At 40.1% G+C, this 19,534-nt stretch overlaps 1 long non-coding RNA gene across 1 annotated transcript in view; it reads right to left on the bottom strand.

The window, feature by feature from the left end:
• Nucleotides 1-251: 251 nt before the first annotated feature.
• Nucleotides 252-19,534, bottom strand: part of LOC146396986 (uncharacterized) — a 71,613-nt gene continuing 52,330 nt past the window's right edge. The window contains exons 2-3 of the long non-coding RNA XR_014826640.1: nt 1,529-5,237; nt 252-400 (exon numbers count right to left, since the gene is read on the bottom strand). This is a non-coding gene — a long non-coding RNA (uncharacterized LOC146396986). The remainder of the gene's footprint in view (nt 401-1,528; nt 5,238-19,534) is intronic.

The raw sequence follows: 19,534 nt of genomic DNA, 5'->3' as shown, positions 1-19,534 counted from the left end.
ATTGTACTGCATATCAGAACTAGAAGAGGTCTAAGACAGTCTGAAAGAAAGGAAAACTCAATCAAACTAATTAAAATTTAAAAAGGGGGATTTAACTGAAAGAGGGATTAAACTACCAAACCTTCGGGAAGTCAGGATATAGTCTCCTGATTAAGACAAAAGGAAACAGGACTGGATGCCACACAGAAACTCTCTCTCCAACACTGCATTTGGCCTCTCTCTGGATGTTAGTTTCATTCTCTCTCTCTCTCTTTTTTTTTTTTTTTTGGTCTTTTTGTCTTTTCTAGGCATATGGAGTTCCCAGGCTAGGGGTCGAATCGGAGCTATAGCTCCTGGCCTATGCCATAGCCACAGCCACAGCAACGCAGGATCCAAGCTGTGTCTGTGACCTACACCACAGCTCACGGCAATGCTGGATCCTTAACCCACTGAGCAAGGCCAGGGATCGAACCCGCAACCTCATGGTTCCTAGTCAGATTCGTTAACCACTGAGCCATGATAGGAACTCCTTTCATTCTCTTTTAAAGCCTCTCCTCTATGGAAATGATAAAGGCTGGGGCAGGGGGCAGCAGGGGGGTCGGGGGGGGAACAGAAGCACTTGCTCCTCAAGGGCACAGGTTTGCTGCTGGCATATGGGGCACCTTCCTCCTCTGGGCTGAGAAAGCCCTGCTCCAGTGTGCACAATGGTTTAGTAGGGAACACAGGCTGGGTTTTAGTCCTTGTTGGCTCCCATCTGGGTGCCTGTATGCAATGTACAACTTGCCCAGTTATACACAAAGACCCCATATAAGCACATTCTCCAAGAGCAGTGCCTTTCAATAAGCTTTAGCTTACAGTGTTGATGTAATGATGTTAATAATGTGATGGAAAGGCAATAGGAAAGCAAATGTCAGTTGGTTCAAAATTAGGGCTGAAACCATCCATAATCAAACTTGGAAATCCAAAAGAAAGTGTCTCTCCTCTCCTCCTGCTTTATTTATTTATTTATTTGTTTTGGCCACACCCTCAGCATGCAGAAGTTCCCAAGCCAGGGACTGAACCTGCACCACCACAGTGACAAGGCCAGATCCTTAACCGCTAAGCCACCCCCACTTTTTAAAATAGACCTTTTTCTGGGAGATAATTTTAGATTTAAGAAAAATTGCAAAGATAGAGAGGTGCCTCCCTAAGAAATAGATGATGCAGATGAAATGTTTTTGTAAACCTTTTGAAACCTACAAAAGTATAAACACATGATTTAACTTCCTATTTAGTTCATTAGGAATAAAGAGGGTGAAAGTTAGCCTTAAAGTTCAGCATCTTGTGCTAAGTTCATTCAAAATTTGCTTTGAAATAATCACCAAGTAGGTGCTTCCCCAGTGTTATCTTTATATAGTATCTTATATAGAAAATAAAGCCAAAGGGGAGTTCTCGTCATGGCGAAGGGGAAACAAATCCGACTGGGAACCATGAGGTTTCTGGTGTGATCCCTGGTCTCCCTCAGTGGGTTAAGGATCTGGTGTTGCCATGAGCTGTGGTGTTAAGTCACAGACACCGCCCAGATCCTGCATTGCTGTGGCTCTGGTGAAGGCCGGCGGCTACAGCTCCAACTCAACCCCTAGGTTTGGAACCTCCATATGCCTGTGGCTGCGGCCCTAAAAAGAAAAAAAATAAAATAAAAAATAAAGCCTTGGGGTTAACGGATGCAAACTATTGCTCTTGGAATGGATTTACAATGAGATCCTGCTGTGTAGCACTGAGAACTATGTCTAGATACTTACACCGAATCACAACAATGGGAGGAAAAAGTATGTATACATGTATGTGTAACTTGGTCCCCATGCTGTACAGTGGAAAAAATAAACAAATAAAGCCAAAGGAAGAAAGATACTGTTAATAATTATGACAAGGGCAGTTCATTCATTGTCTTCATTCTTTTGACAAGGATTTTCAGAGTATCTTGATATGTCCCGAGCATATTAAGAAAGAAAGAATAGAGTGATGTGGAAAACCAGCACTGTCCTTACCCTAATGAAGCTTCTAGTTTAGTGGAGGAGACAGGCCAAATATATAAAGGACTAGAGGACATAGGAAGGGGACATAATTTTGTGAAGTGGCATGAATTGATGGAACCTGTGACAAACCAACAAGAGACTGTACTGACTAAAGTTTTTCGAGTTTAATTAAAAAAAAAAAAAAGCCAAAGCTAAAAAATCTGCATGGTCCACTGAATGCATCTAGAGATACATTAGGCCTATTACACAAATAATTATGAAGTGGAACTAAAAATCGTTTTTAAAAACATCTACAATGCCATGAGGAAGCATAGTAATGGCCCTGGACTACAATTCCTGAGGAAGTTATACTTCCCCAGAAACCCAAAAGTTTAGTAGGAGTTAATTAGGCAGTTAGTACAGGGGGAAGAAGATTTAAGATAAATGGAGCAATAGTAGAGGGCATAGGATATTTGAAGCTTCAATGTGACTGAAGACCAGAGGTTGAGGGGGGAAAGCAGCACGACACGAGCTGAAGTTTCAGTGGCTAGATAATGAAAGATTGAACAGGTTGTGTTGAGAATTTTGAACTTATGCTAAAATGAATGGAAGTTCACTAAAGGGTTAGAAACAAGAGAGTGATTTGATTATGCATGCATAGTCACGAGGATACTCTGGTCGAAGTGTGTAGAGTTGTATGGAGAGAGAGGTCAAGATTGGATGTGGTAGGGACAATTAGGATGATGTTGAAGTAGTCAGGTGAGATAGGTTAGGCTTGGACCAAGGAGTTCATGCTTGAAATAGAGACATTTTATCAAATGCGATTAGGAGTAGCTGTGACAGAAAGCTCCAAATTATCTTGGCTTAGATTAATAAATATGTTAATTGACGTTTGCACACAGCCTAGAATTGGATTGGTGGCCCCACAATTACCAAGGACCAGATTCCTTCTATTTTACTTCTCAGCCTGATTTTCATCTCCTGGTCCAAGATGGCTGGTCTAATTCTAGCCATATTGTTTGCATTCCAACCAACATAAATGATAAAGAGAGGAAATAAAGTATGTCTCCTCCATTTAAGATCATTTCTAAAAATGACACATGACACTTTCAGTTACAATTCATCACAGAACTTAGTCACGTGACCCCATCTGGTTGCAATTATTATTCTAGAGACTGCACCCCTTCTGGAAATCAAGAGTTCTATGACCAGAGTTCCCGTCGTGGCTCAGTGGTTAGTGAATCCTACTGGGAATCATGAGGTTGTGGGTTCGATCCCTGGCCTTGCTCATTGGGTTAAGGATCCGGCATTGCCGTGAGCTGTGGTGTAGGTCGCAGACGCAGCTCAGATCCCCCATTGCTGTGGCTCTGGTGAAGGCCAGGCTGGCAGCTACAGCTCCGATCAGACTCCTAGCCTGGGAACCTCCATATGCCTCAAGTTCGGCCCTAGAAAAATACAAAAAAAAAAAAAAAAAAAAAAAGAGCTCTATGACCAAAGATGAAAGGAACAATAAACACTGGGGGACAATAAACATCTTCTATAATAAAAGTAGATAAAATTGAGATATATTTTAGAGTTAGAATTAGTAGGATTTAATGGTAGATTTAAGCAGGGGGCTATGAGGAAAGAGAATAAACAGAACTAATTCCCACTTTTCCAACATAATCAACTGGATAAGTGGTAGTACTTTTCTGGAAATGAGAAATGAAAAAAGTAGCAGATTTGAGACAAAGAACAAGAATTAGCTACTGAGAGTATACAACCCAGTCCTCAATATTACAAAGGAAACAACTTATAAGTTTCCTTGTATACCCTTTCAGAGAGGGACAGTGCCCAGACAGCCATGTGTATGTATAAGTGTGTGCATGATCTATGCAGACACACACATACACACACACACACACTTTTTTCCACCCAAATTATACTTTTCAATCACACCATTATATACCTTGAATTTTTTACTTTGTGTGCCAACAATACAGATTTATAAATAATTTTTAAATTTATCTTTAAAATCAAGTATGAAATTAAAAGTAGAGTTAGAAGTCCAAAAATACTATAATACTGACTTTTGCATTTACCTGTGTAGTCACCTTTATTGAAGATCTTTATTTCTTTGAAGGGCTTCAAGTTGGACCTGAGGACTCCCTTTAACATTTCTTGTAAGGCAGGTCTATTGTTAACAAACTCCCTCAGCTTCTATTCTCTAGAATATCTTAATTTCTCATTCAATCCTGAAGGATAGTTTTGCCAGATATAGAATTCTTGATTGACAGGGTTCCCTGCCCCCCCCCCCAGCACTTTAAATATGTCTTCCCATTGCCTTCTGTCTGAGAAATTGGCTGTTAATCTTATTGAGGATCCCTGGAACATAGTCAGTTTCCTTTCTCTCACTGCTTCCAAAATTCTCTTTGTCTTTTGGCAGTTTGATTATAATTTCTTTGTATAGACTTCTTGAGTTCATCATACTTGGACTTTGTTAAGTTTCTTGGATGTGTAGAATCATCAAATTTGGGGACTTTTTTGGTCATTATTTCTTTAAGTAGAATCTCTGCTCCTTTCTCTCTTCTCCTTCTGGGACTCCAAAAATGCATGTTTGTTGGCTTGATGGTACCCATTAATAGCTAAGACTCTATTCACTTTTCTCTTTTTTCCTTTCTCCTCCTCAGTATGGATGATTTTAATTGTCTTATCCTTAAGTTCATTGATTTTTTTTTCTTCTCTCTGCTCAAATTTGCTGTTGAAAATTTCTAGTGAATTTTTCATTTCAGTTATTATACTTTTCAGCTCCAGAATTTCTAGGGGGCTCCTGTTTATAATTTCTATCCCTTTATTGATATTTTCATTGTGTTTGTACATCATTTTCCTAGTTTCTTTTAGTTCTTTGTGCATATTTAAGATTGTCAATTTAAAGTCTTTGTCTAGGAACTTCAACACCTATTCTTCTTCATGGATATTTTCTGTCAATTTATGTTTATCCTTTGAGTGAGCTATACTTTCTTGTGTCATTGTATGATTTATGGGTTTTTTGTTGATAATTGTACATTTAAATTTTATAATATGATAACTCCAGAAATCAGATTATCCTCCTTCTCCAGGGTTTGCTGTTCTTAATTGTGAAGGCCACAATTGTCTGTTTCTTGAATAATTTTTCAAACTATTTTTGTAGGGACTGTATTCCTTGTTATGTATGCTCACTGAAGTCTCTGTTCCTTTAGCCATGTTCAGCTAGTGCTTTGAAAGAGATTTCCTTGATTCCAGGAGCTAAAAAAAAAAAAGAAAAAGAAAAAATAAACATCTCTCTCATTCTTCACAGATTGGTTGTATTGAGGCACTTTTTTAACACTTAGCCAGGCTTCTTACAACTTTGCCTTAGTCTTTACTTGCTACTTGCACTTAGCCTAAAGATCATCCAGAGGTGAAAGCTTAGGTTTTTCCTAAGGATGCATCCTGCCTTGTACAAATGTGTAGTTTTCTAAATTCCTCAGTATATATGGATTTTTTGGAATGTCCTGATTTCCTACAAAAGTCTCTTCCCAGGTTTTCCCCCCAGAGTTTAGGCAGTCTATCTGTGTCTCAACCATAATCTTTTGTTCTGCACATTTTTTGATCACCTTACAATATTATAAGCAATATCCATCACTTTTCTGCCCTAAATTCTGAGTTAGATAAAACCGAAACATATCTTGTGTTATTCCTTCAGGTAGCCTCCAGATGAGTTAGACTAGACAAACACAATGATTTGTGAATAAGGTCTGCTCTGCTTCCTTCAAAACCAGAGCCAAGGTTCTTCCTGGGAATTCAGGTTGCTATCTTCAAGACTGCCACCAGGGAAGGGATGTGGCAAGGACAAGTAAAAATGCCACAAAAATTTTCTACCATTTTTGTGCTGCCTTTTTCTTGATTCAGCATTTACTGGGTTGCTCTAAATGTTTTTAACTTATTTTCCAGAGCTCTGACAAACTTGGTTTTGACAGTTCCTTGAATTTTATTTTAATGTTTCTGTTGAAGAATGAGTATCTGGAGCTGCCTATACAATTTTGATGATGATGTTATCTTTTAGTAAGCTTTCCCTTTTTTTTTTCCGGTTGCCCCATGGCATATGGAGTTCCCAGGCCAGGGATCATATTTGAGTCAGAGTTGCCACAGATCTGGCAACATCAGATCCTGAACATACCATGCCAGGCCAAGGATCAGACCTACATCCCAGCACTTCAGAGATGCTGCTGATCCCCTTTTGTCACAGCAGGAACTCCAAGTAAGCTTTTTAATTTTGAAATAATTTTTGAATTTAAAAAAATTACAAAAATAATACAAAGAATTTCTGTATCCATATTTGCCCTAACCATTAACATCTTTTATGACCACAGGGCAGTTATCAAACCCCTGAAATTAGTATTGATACAATACTAGAAAATCTACAGACCTTATTCAAATGCTTCTAATAACTTCACTAATGGTCTTTTACAGGTCCAGGATGGACTCCAGGATCACAAAGTACATTTAATTTTCATGTCTCCTAAGTTTCCCCAACCTAGGAGAGTTCCTCAATCTTTCATGATCTTGATATTTTTGAGGGGTACCCACCCTCTAGTCATTTAGAGAATAACTCTCAGTGATATTTCCCAATGGTTGAATACAGGTAGAGTCAGTCCTCCTTATCCTCAGTCTCTGCATCCATGTGTTCAACCAACTATTGATCAAAAATTTACCAAAAAAAAAAAAAAAATTCCTGAGAGTTCCAAAAAACAACTTGAATTTACCACACACTGGCAACTATTTACATAGCATTTACATCACATTAGGTATTATAAGTAATCTAGAGATGATTTAAAGATTAGAGGAGGATGTGTGTAGGTAATATGCAAATATTACACCATTTTATATGAGGGACTTAAGCACCCAAGGATTTTTATATCTCTGAGGGATCCTGGAACCAAACTTATGCAGATATTGAGAGATGACTATATGCATTTTTTAAAAGAACAACACAGAAGTAATGCTGTGCCCTTTTCATCACATAATATCAGGAAGTATATGATGTTGATATTACAAAAATAGAGAATTTAGAGAGTTCACCAGCTTCCCTTAATGTTAACACCTTACATAACCAGGACATTTTCTTTAAAACTAAACAATTAATGTTGGTACAATAATATTAACTAAATTACAGGCTTTACCTGGATTACCAGTTTTTCCACTGTCCTCTTTCTATTCCCGGATATAATCCAGGAAACCACATTGCATTTAAAGATAGCTCCTTTTTTTTTACGTGATTATGCTTCTGCTAACCCATAGCACAGGAGTCCCACCCCTTCCCTCTCCATATTACAACCTTCATATGCTGATAATATATGGTTACCAATGGCTACCAAGTTTCACTTCTCACATCCCCCCCACCACAAAAGGGGAACTGCCCTCAATTTCTGTGGTTCAGATTTAAAAATCCTATTAATGAGAACCTACTGTATAGTATAGGAAAATCTACTCGATAGTTTATCATAACCTATACAGCAAAGAAGAATTGATATATTTATATGTATGGCTGATTCACTTGTTGTACACTTGAAACTAATACAGTAACATTGTACGTCAATGTTACGAAAACTATACTCCAATGACATTAAATTTTTTTAAAGAAATGCAATAAAATGACCTAAGAAAAATCCTAGGAGTTCCTGTAGTGGTGCAGTGGTTAACAAATCCGACTAGGAACCATGAGGTTGTGGGTTCGATCCCTGGCCTCACTCAGTGGGTTAAGGATCCAGCATTGCCGTGAGCTATGGTGTAAGTCACAGACGCAGCTCGGATCCCATGTTGCTGTGGCTCCGGCATAGGCCAGTGGCTACAGCTCCGATTAAACCCCTATCCTGGGAACCTCCATGTGCCGAGGGAATGGCCCTAGAAAAGGCAAAAAGACAAAAAAAAAAAAAAAAAATCCTAAAGAAGGATTTTGATTGGACTGACTTATGACAAATGGCTTCCACTAGCTGACATGGCTGAAAGAGGAAGGTCTCATAACACAACAATATTTTTGGGAGCCGACCCTAATGAAGGGATCACTGCAAACTAGGCAGTGACCTCAGCTGAAGTCCACCACATTAGTCACTAACTAGTTCATTCATCTTGTTTCACAAATGAGGAAACTAAAGTCTAAAGAGACTAAGTAACTCTCTAAAGGTCTAGAGCTAGTCTTTAGTAAAATGAGAGCTAAAGCCAGGCCTCCTAACTCTCAGTTCTAAACATAAGCCTCTATCTCTCAAGCACTACCATGATTTTATTATGAATCCCAGGAATCAAAGAAACTGAAATTAGAAGCAGCTTCAAAGTTGATCAAGCTCTTACTGATCGCACATTTCCCAATGGATCCAAGCTGATCCTAGGGAAATGGAAACCCTTCCTGTTTATTTTTCTCCAAAAGTGAGATTTCAAAGGAATTCACACTGAGTGGGAGGAGCGACAAGGGAGGATGTTCATCAGCAGGTTTGTTAAACTGGACTAAAACCATATCATGCAATATCATACAATCCATAAATGAAAATGAAGAGCTCTGCGTCAACACAGGAAGCTGTTTCATATACAGCGTTAAGTGGAAAACCAAATTCAAATAACAAGTGTTACCAGTGTAAAGCTATTTATGCAGGAAACAGTGGGAACAGCATCTGTTGACATACTACTAACAGTCTCATCAATGGCAATGGGATTATAGAATTTTTATTTTATTATGCTTTTCTACAGTGTTTGAATTTTTGACCAATGAGGATGAACTGAAAATATTATGCTAAGAGAAAGAAATCAGACACAAAAGGTCATCTAGTGTATTATTCCATTTATATGAAAAATAGAGAATAGACAAATCCATAGAGACAAAAAGCAGATTTTGCGGGGCAGGGGGGAGCGGAAGTTTTCTTTTGGGGAGGGGGCCTGGAAGTTCCCAGGCTAAGGGTGGAATTGGAGCTGTAGCTGCTGGCCTACACCACAGCCACAGCAATGTGGGATCCAAGCCACATCTGAGACCTACACCACAGCTCACGGCAATGCCAGATCCTTAAGCCATTGAGCAAGGCCAAGGATCGAACCTGGTCCTCATGGATACTAGTCAGGTTCATTATTAATGCTGAGCCACAATAAGAACTCCCAGAAAGCAGATTCGTGGTTTCCAGGGGCTGGGGTGAGGGAAGATAGAGAGTGACTGCTAATGAATATGGGGTGATGAAAATGTTTTGGAACTAGATAAAAGTTGTGTGTTGTACACTGTGAATCTACTAACTTCCACTGAATTGTAAACTTTTAAGGGGTTAATTTATGTTACGTGAATTTTGCCTCAATTAAAAAAAAATGTTTTCCTGAAATGAGGAAATCTCAGTATTTACGTATATTCTACTATGGGCTTTAGACACACAGCTCATCTATGCTACCTCAGTAAGTTATCTATAAAATAAGAAGAGTTGAAGCAGCTGGTCTCTAAAATCCATTCAGGCTCTAACATTCTGATTCTGAACACATTCACCTTATATGCAATCCCTTGTAATTTGGGCTAAGACTGCACAGGCTATTTATTTATTTATTTATTTTGGCAGATATATCACACAGCTGACCTAATATTCAGAGGAAAGAAGAGGTACTTTCAAAGATCATAACTGTATAGATCATCCAAGCCTAATCATGGCTACCAAGAGATTACAGAAAGAGTGTGGGAGGAAGGAAGTGTCTGAGGTCTAAGGTAATAAGCATAGGTGACATGTGTTGAGTATCTTCTATGGGCTAGACACTATGCTCGATGGCTTATGAACATTGTTTACGTTTTCAAAGGCAATCCTTGGAAGAAAGATCCGGAGCTGGAAAATGGTAAATAACTTGCCCAAAGACCCACAACTAGTAAGGGGCAGAAGTGGTATTGAAACTCAGGTCTACTTATACTCCAAAGTCTGTTTTCCTTACACTTACTTATTCTTTTTTCCAAAGAGGAAAAGGACTCAAGGAAAATGACCTGATGCTGGAGGCAAAGAAACATGAAAGCAGACTGGAAAGAAAAGTAAAAAGAGAATAATCGATAAAAATCTAAGGAGTTCCCGTCGTGGTGCAGCGGAAACGAATCCAACTAGGAACCATGAGGGGGCGGGTTCGATCCTTGGCCTTGCTTAGTGGGTTAAGGATCCAGCGTTGCCATGAGCTGTGGTGTATGTTGCAGACATGGCTCGGATCTTATGTTGCTGTGGCTGTGGTGTAGGCTGGCAGCTGTAGCTCTGATTGGACCCCTAGCCTGGGAACCTTCCCATGCCATGAATGTAGCCCTAAAGAGCAAAAAAAAAAAAAAAAAAAAAAAAAAAAAAAAAACTTAACTTAAAAAATTAAAAAAAAAAATGGGGGTTCCCATCGTGGCACAGTGGTTAACGAATCCGACTAGGAACCATGAGGTTGCGGGTTCAATCCCTGCCCTTGCTCAGTGGGTTAACGATCCGGCGTTGCCATGAGCTGTGGTGTAGGTTGCAGACTCGGCTCGGATCCCGCGTTGCTGTGGCTCTGGCGTAGACCGGTGGCTACAGCTCCGATTCGACCCCTAGCCTGGGAACCTCCATATGCCACAGGAGCAGCCCAAGAAATAGCTAAAAAGACAAAAAAAAAAAATTAAAAAAATAATAATCTAAGATTATCCCTGTGCTGGAGAGTGAAATTTCCTTGGGCCAATTTTCATCCTGATTATCAGCTATGCCTTCTGTATAACTATGATAAACTATATTCTTTCACTATAATCTGCTAAAGTTCCTCTGAGTTTAAAGAATCTTACACCTGTATTTCCATGAAGTCTAAAAATTATTGCATTGGATATTATTTTTTACATTGTTCAATTGAAGTATAATTGATTTACAATGTTGTGTTGATTTCTGCTATACAACAAAGTGACTCAGTTAAACATATATATATATACACATTCTATTTCTAGAATATAAATAAAAGAATATTTATAATAAAATATTTTATAATAAAAGAATATTATTCTTTTCCATTATGGTTTATCACAGGATATTGAATATAGTTCCTTGTGCTATATAGTAGGATCTTGTTGTTCCCTATTGCATTGGATATTATTGATCCGACATTATTTCATCCTTTTAGTTTAACAAAGAAAGGAGCTACTCAGAAAAAGAAGTAATTTCCAAATAGATAAAGGAGAGATAAAGGAAAATCACTAGGAGCTCCCTGGTGGCCTAGCAGTTAAGGTTCAGCATTGTCGCTGCTGTGGCTTGAGTTCAGTCCCTGTCCTGGGAAATTCTCCACACCACAGGCACGGCAAAAAAAAGAAAAAAGAAATCATTAAAATCAGTTGAAAGAATAAATGAAATTTGGAAGATAAAATATTGAAACAAAGCAAGTGTACAAGTTATTAAGATAAGAATCAAAGATATTATGAAGTAATTAAAGAAGTTGAAACTGTGAGGAAGCAGTAGAGACCAACTGTGGTTTTCCCAGCAGGAGAAGTTGCTTGATAAAGGAAATTTAAAGTTTTGAGAAGTGGGAGCAGAGCAAGGCCCAGACTTTCATTTGAAAAGGACACCAGAACATTTGCTGGTAAACAGTCACTTGTCAAAAATCAGAGAAAAAATCAGGGAAAAGCCAGTGGACAAACTGGCTAGTGAGTCCGGAGGGGATAATTGCAACAGTTTCATGTGGAACCAAAGAAAGAGATGGAAAGGGGAAGGTGGATAATGCCCCCAGGAATGGCAGATGCGTCTGTTAGCAAGAAGAAAAATGCTTTAGAAGTAAGATAAACACTAAAAATTAAGGGAACTGGTTTTCAAATCAAACTCAGCAAGTAAAGAAAAACAGGCTCAAACAGGGGGAATAGAAAGATCAGACAGCAAGCACAGAATCAAAGAGCCAGAAAATACTGTCACATGTGATCGGACAGGTTTTTCATTGCTTGACACAGGCCAGTCAAGGGGTGAGCAGATCTGAAATTTTAATTATACAACTGCTCATCAAGCTGGTTGCCTGTGAGGCTATATCCTCCTGGAGCCTTTCTAATGGAAGAAGCAAAACTGTCTTTATTCACAGACAACATGACCATAAATGTAGGGAGGCCTAAGGAATCTACAAAAAACAAAACCACACACACACATACACACACACAAAAAAAAAACACCTAGTAAAACTAATACCAAGGTCTCAGGATACAAAGTCAACATATAAAAATCAATTGTATTTCTATATATTAGCAAAAAAAAAAAATGGAAATTAAAATGTTTAAGTCCATGTGCAGTAGTATCCAAAAATAAAATAATAGGGATAAATTTAAATAATGGTTATCCAGGATTCCCTACAGTTAAAAAAATCAAAGTGAATATTCTCTTTAGCCTAATAAACACTTGGTTTAGATATCACTTTAACTGCTGTGTGTTAGGAATAGAGGATGCAAGGAATAGAGGAAAGAGGGAAGAAGAGGGAGACATCTGTTTGGACTTTGAAACTGCTGATTGTTGAATTAGAGAAAATTAGGATAGATGGAGCGAAAAGGTTGGAGAGGAGCTATATGATTCTACAACTCAACTTTCTGTGTCCCTAGTCTTTGTTTTATAAAAATCCAGAGCCTTGGTACCCAAAAGCTGCTGTCGAGACTCTGGAAGTAGAGATGGTGAACCTGAGGAGGTCTCTTAATCTCATTAAAAAGTAATTGACAGGAGTTCCTACAGTAGTGCAGTGGAAACAAATCTGACTAGTATCCATGAGGATGTGGGTTCAATTCCTGGCCTTGCTCAGTGGGTTAAGGATCTGGCATTGCCATGAGCTGTGGTGTAGGTCTCAGATGAGGCTTGGATCCAGCATTACAGTGGCTGTGGTGTAGACCAGCAGTTGTAACTCCGATTCAACCCCTAACCTTGGAACTTCTATGTGCCACGAGTGCGGCCCTTAAAAAAAAAAAAAAAGATAATTGTCTAGTTACAAAGGCAAAACTAAGATCAGATCTCTCTTTCTTCTGAGATTGCTGACTCAAACAAGAAAGCAAATGTAAACTATAACTGCTAGCTCCCATTCTCTCTATGCCCAGTAGGTAGAAGAGGAGAAATTCCTAACCCAAAAGAGGTAAAGAGTGTTATAGTTTTTAATCGCTCAAGTCAGGAATCAACATTTATTTAAAAGGGTAGGTTTTAAAAGTTCCCATTGTGGCTCAGCAGTAATGAACCCGACTAGTATCCATGAGGATGCAGGTTCGATCCCTGGTCTTGCTCAGTGGGTTTAGGATCCCGCGTTACTGTGAGCTGTGGTGTAGGTTGCAGATGCAGCTCGGATCCTGTATCGCTGTGGCTGTGGCATAGGCCAGTAGCTGCAGCTCCAATTCAACCCCTAGCCTGGGAACTTCCATATGCCACAGGAGTGGCCCTAAGAAGAAAAAGAAAGAAAGAAAGAAAAGGAAGGAAAGAAAGAAACCTACTGTATACTCTACTACAAAATAGCCACAATCATATAAAATAAGGGGTAAATCTGCGTATACTAACAGTTGAATCTATCCAAGATATACTATTAAGGAAAAAATACAAGTTTCTGAAGAGTAGGTAGGCATTCCATTCTCATATTTTTTTCTAAGTAAAATAATTTCAATATGCACTGAAATAAATCTAAAACAATATATAACAAAGAATTATTACTAGGAGGTTGATATGAGGGCTTTCAATTTTAAACTAAATACATTTCTATGTTTAGGGGTGTATGTGTGCGTGTGTGTGTGTGTGTGCGTGTGCACGTGTGTGTGCATACACATGTGCATTTATTGTTTTTGCAATTAGGATAATTTTTTTTCTTTTGTTTTTTAGGGCCGCACCCACGGTGTATGAAGGTTCCCAGGCTAGGGGTCGAAGCAGAGCTGTAGCCACCAGCCTACACCACAGCCACAGAACGCCAAATCCGAGCCACATCTGCGACCTACACCACAGCTCATGGCAACGCCAGATCCTTAACCCACTGAGCGAGGCCAGGGATCAAACCTGTAACCCCATGGTTCCTAGTCGGATTCGTTTCCCCTGTGCCATGACGGGTACTCAGGATAAAATTATTTTTAATCTCATCAATCTACAGAAAGGGCTGGTCTTTGCTTGGCATTCACAACTATCCTACGAGGATTGAGGGAGTTCCTATTATGGCTCAGCAGGTTAAGAACCCAACTAGTATCCATGAGGATTTGGGTTCGATCCATAGCCTTGCCCAGTAGGTTAAGGATCTGGCATTGCTGCAAGCTGCAGTGTAGGTCAAGGATTATTCTCAGATTCCACGTTGCTGTGGCTGTGGTGTAGGCTGACAACTGCTGCTCCAATTTGACCCCCAGCCCAAAAACTTCTATATGCCACAGGTGCAGCCCTAAAAAGACAAAAACAAAAACAAAAACAAAAAACAAAGAGGGTTGTAGCCAAATGTCCTCCCTTCCCAGATAAAAAAGAGCCCAAGATGCTGTCCAGGGAAACTGTCTCCTATGTACGGCTTAAAGATGAAGTGTAACTGTCCCTGTGACCACTAAGGGGACTTCAGACAGGGAACATCCAGGGAAAAGAGCTAGAGAGAAAGCCAAAGAGCTCACCCCAAGGGGCCAGACACAGAGGCGAAATCCACTGGATGGGAACCTCTGACACCTACCCAAATGTATGGTGGTTGGTGGCTCTGAAGTGATCCTCTGAACAAATGAGGCAAAATGTGCCTACAGGGTATCCTGCCACCTCAGGAGCTGGAAGGGAGGAAGCTATGCAGACAGGGAGCATCTGGGAATAAGTGAAGTATAAACAAGCAATAAAGAATTAGGCTTACTTCATCTTCCTATTTAAAATGGTTTCAGAATTTGTTATAAGAAAAAAATACTTACTTTCTTAAAGTATATGGTTTTTTAGGTGTAACTTAATTTCTTTCCAGTTATAGACCTCTGAAAATTTGCATACTGCCTTGACGCAAATCATTTTTTTAAAGAGTGCCTCATTATATTCCACTGGCTTGAAGAGATTTTATAGAATCAAGGCCGGTCTCTTCCTCTGTCATCTGATTTTGGTAAATGAGCCTCATAACGGAGAGTGGCTGCAAAATGTACCCCCACCCCCAAACTTCTGAAGGGTTGAGCTGGGAAGAAGAAATTCACCTCACTATTTCTATCCCCCGAAAGCGGTCTGTCTGAAGGCTCCGGGGCAGTCAGCCATTTCCCAGTGCAACAGAGATGGGTGAGAAGTCCTTTTTAGGCAAGGCATTAAAAGGAGTTGGCTGAGCAGATCTAAAAAACTTGGTCAACAGGGCGGAGGCAGCCCTTGGGGCAGAAGTATTACTTCACAGTTGCATTGGCTTCCGGTGGCCGCCAATAGAGGCAGCATCTGGCAGCCAGCCCACCGCAGAGAAGAGGGAACTCCACGGAGAAGAAAATAGCAATGAGGCCCCAAAGGTGGAAGTGCAGCCTGAGAAACTTCAGCCAGCCTGGGACTGCTCCCCCAGCCCTGGCCACTCTGCAGAGCAAGGCTCTACTACTCTGGCTTTGAAATAGGCACTTCCCTCTGATGGTGACACATTCCACAAGCACTTTTCATCTATTATTTAATCCCTGTCATTTATTCCACATCGGAAGACTATGAAGCAGGTGCTATTATTATCTCCATTTGTCAGATGGGGAAAACCAAGGCTCAGAGAGGTAAAATAACCTGCCAAAGAATGCACAATCAGGAAATGGAGGAGCCAGGATTCAAACTCTCCATGTGGCCCGCTCCAAATCCCAGCCTAGGATGGCCATGACTTGAGAATTCAAGTGAAAACCAAGAAGAGGAGGTGAAAGTGAGTACCGCCTCCAAATGACACTGAATTGGAGCAATCTTGTCCTCCCTGGTAGGTAATATTTTGGGTTTTCCTTCCTTGCACACAACCAGGCAAATGACAGCAATTCTAAAGAGAGATAAATATAAAAACAAGAAGTGAAACACTGCAGACACCTGAAACCCGACCATTTCTGCAAGCTCGAGCTAGCAGAGCTGCCACACAACAGAAATAGTTCTGTCCTGTTAGATAGGCTTTGTTTTGCTACATGGCTGCATATGCAGTAAAGTGATATCAAGTCCTGAGGGTCCACTCCTTTGATGAGTTAAACACACAAAGGCCTACATTTTGATGTAATCTGATAGCATGTAGTTAAGTCCTAGACAAACTGCAACTGTGAGGAAGTGATAAACCCAACTTCCTGCACAAAGCTGCCTGAGATAACACTTTCCATGGACTAGAAGAAAAAAAAAAGAGAAAGAGAGAGAGAGGCATGATTGCTACAGAATTTTAAAGAAACTAGTCCATTCTTAATAAATAACCCCTTTTTCATGTGGTCCCAGAAACATCTTAAGCAAAACCAATGGCAGTCAGGTGACTACAGTAATTCCACATGACTTCGTTCTGACTTATATTCACAGGCGAAATCAGTCACTTGAGATGCACTTGATTTTCTCTCTTAAGGATACTTTAGTTCAAACTCGAAATCTCAGGTATCTTCTGGGCCAGGAGAACTTCCCTGCAGTTTAATGAGAATTCAGACTGAGAGGACTGAGGTTGCATTAACTGGCTAAATGGTGTTCCCACTGAGTCTTTAAAGAGACCGATTCAGCTTGAATAAACACACATTGGAACAGTTGCCAACTTAGAAGGACCCATAGCTAGTTCCACAATGCCAAAACAGGGTCAAAGTGACAGTTTCGCTAAGTGTTCTCATGGGTTGTGTCATATATAAACAACCAGAAAGAGCTGACGGTGCTGGGGATTTTCTGTGAGTGCATCCATTACTTCACTCATTCAGCAAATGTTTATTGAGTGCCTACTAAGTGCTAGAAAATAACGATAGCGAAAAATAAAACAAAACAAAAAAGAGATAGCTTCTGCCTTCAAGGACTTTCCAGTCTATCTAGGGAGGCAGACATTGAAGAAAACACACAGCTCTGTATTAGTCACAAATGACACTGAGTGTTCTCAAGAAAAAAGAAGCAGGGCAGCCTGATTTCAGTTTAGGCAGGGTGGGCAGCGAAGACCTCCGTGATGATGAGACATTTAGTCCTGAATCATCCAAGCGGAAGGCCTGTGTGTCCAATAAGTCAAAAGAGGAGAGAGAGGGGGTGTTTCGAGGCTGGAAATTAAAGAGTAGCCAGATCAGGTGGGGCCTGGGCCCCATGAAGGAATCCAGCTTTATTGGGAGCACCCTGGGGACCACTCCTCTCACACTGCCGACCTCTAATAGCGGTCTACTTCTAGACTGTTTTCTAGGCAACGATCTCAAAGAGAATGCAGGAGCCCAAAATCCTTTGGGAAAAAAGCTGTGAGATAAAATTCCTACAAGTAATTTGGGGCACCACAGGTATTCCCCTTAAGTTCAAGCTGTTCAGCCAAGTCACAAATTGGGATGGGAAAAAACCAGGATGATAAAAAATGTATGAGCTACTGAATCATAAAATGTTTTTATGATTTTAATATGACTGTAGAGTCACACAGTTCTTACATATAGATAGGACCTTGGCAATCACGTGGCCTAGTTCTTTTGCTCTATAGGGAAGAAACTAAAGCCCAGAAACTGACTTTGGAGATTCCTTTGGGATGAGAAAGTGAATGTCCCGAGTTGAGAAGCTCATCAGCCTGTCACTGAGGATGGCGCATCTGGAATACTAGGCTTCCAAGATGTAAAACCAGTTTCAGGTTCTCCCTCTTGGGAGTTCCCCTTGTGGCTCAGCGGGTTAAGACCCTAACCAGAATTCATGAGGATGTGGGTTTGATCCCTGCCTTTGCTCAGTGGGTTAAGGATCCAGTGTTCCTGTGAGCTATGGTGTAAGTTGCAGATACCCATTGGATCTGAGTTGCTATGGCTGTGGTGTAGGGTGGCAGCTGCAGCTCCAATTCAACCCCTAGCCTGGGAACTTCCATATGCCACACCTATGGCCCTAAAAAAACCAAACAAACAAACAAACAAAAGTTCTCCTTCTTGAAGTCTTCTTAATGTGTTGGTTTTACTCCACAATCCAATAACTTAAAGAGCTTTAAGGCACAAATAATAAAAGTCCTGTTTCCTCCTCTTGTGTGTATTGCCAAGCCCTAACCCCTGTGTGTCTCTAACCCCTACTGGCTACCTGGCCCTCAGCATCAGGGATTTTTGAAGTGTTCTATGTCATTAGAGATTTTCTTTTCATTCTGAGGCTCCTGATCAGGAATCCTGGCTTCCTTCAGGGGAAGCTGAAGAACCTGCAGATTTGATTGAATTAAACTATTTAAAAAGGATGAGGTGTTCCCCCTCTGGCACAGTGGGTTAAGAATCCAACAGCAGTGGCTCAGGTCACTGCAGAAGCACGGGTTTGATCCCCGGCCCAGTGCAATGAGTTCATGGATCCGTTGTTGCCACAGCTGCAATGTAAGTCACAGCTATGGCTCAGCTTTAGTCCCTGGCTCAGGAACTTCCATATGCTGTGAGTGCAGCCATAAAAACTAAATAAATAAAATAAATTAAATTTTAAAAGATGACACCTCTAGAGCCAAGCAGACATATCTGACCTGGGTAGAATATCACTTAGTTGACTTCAGATAAAATCTTTTACCTCTCTGGGCCTCTACTTCCCTTCAGATACTGCTGAAGGCAGTTGCATTTCTAATAATCTATATACTCAAGGTAAATCAAAAGAGGTTGGAATCTTGAGAGAAAATGTCCTTAACATCTCATTTTCTATAATAAGATGGAAGGAAGGAAGGGGGAGGAGAGAGAGGAGAGAGGGAGGGAAGGGAGGAGATGAAGGAAAAAAGGAAGGGAAAGAGGAAAGAAATCATTAGTGAACAAACTAAGATAGGAAAAGAGGGGAAAAGCTGTGCTTTCCAAACCTCTCTGCATCCTTCATAGAAATATATTGAGCTTGAGTTGTGAATAGCTGTCAAAACACAGCCCAGTGGAGCATACCTAAGAGTCTTTGGCAGATTTTGACTCTGGAAGTAGAGAATGGTTTGTGCTTCTGCAACTTCTGTTTAAGAAAGCAAATGAAGTTTCAAGAAAAAAAATAACTAGAGAAGAATGATTTTTTCTTTTAAATTTGTAATACTTCATACTGCAAAGATTCTATGAATTGTTGATATTTAGGAAAAGCACATAACCCAGATCCCAGCATGTAGCAAATGCTCAGTTAACGTTGGCTGTAATTCATACTAGAGAGAGCTATTGGCCCAGACATTAGGAAGTCTAAACTCTAGACCTCTGCATAACCATGTGACCTTAGCAAGTGTCTCCGCCTGAGTCTCTTTCTTATTTGTGAGACAAATGGACTGGATTGAATTCGATGGTTTATCTGGTATATTGGGCTTCTCCAGCTGGTATCCTCCAATTCCACTTCTAATGCCTCCAAGTCTGAAATGAGCACCGATATCATTTTAATGAAAAGAACTTTTTTCTCATATTATAGTATAAAGCACTTACATAACTTCACAGAATACTTCTCTTGCCTGCCCTAAATTGATAGATTTGGGGTGTTTTTTTTTTAATGTTTGTTGAAATAGAGTTGATTTATAATATTGTGTTAGTTTCATGTGTACAGCAAAGTGATTGT

This window comes from Sus scrofa, chromosome 14 (genome assembly GCF_054392235.1).
Source record: "Sus scrofa isolate SSC_HxYL_T2T_F1_AM1 chromosome 14, Sscrofa_HxYL_maternal_Yorkshire_Landrace_v2.0, whole genome shotgun sequence".
NCBI classification, from domain to species: Eukaryota; Metazoa; Chordata; class Mammalia; order Artiodactyla; family Suidae; genus Sus; species Sus scrofa.
The sequence above is the reverse complement of the archived record's forward strand: the minus strand, read 5'-3'. Positions and strand labels throughout refer to the sequence as shown.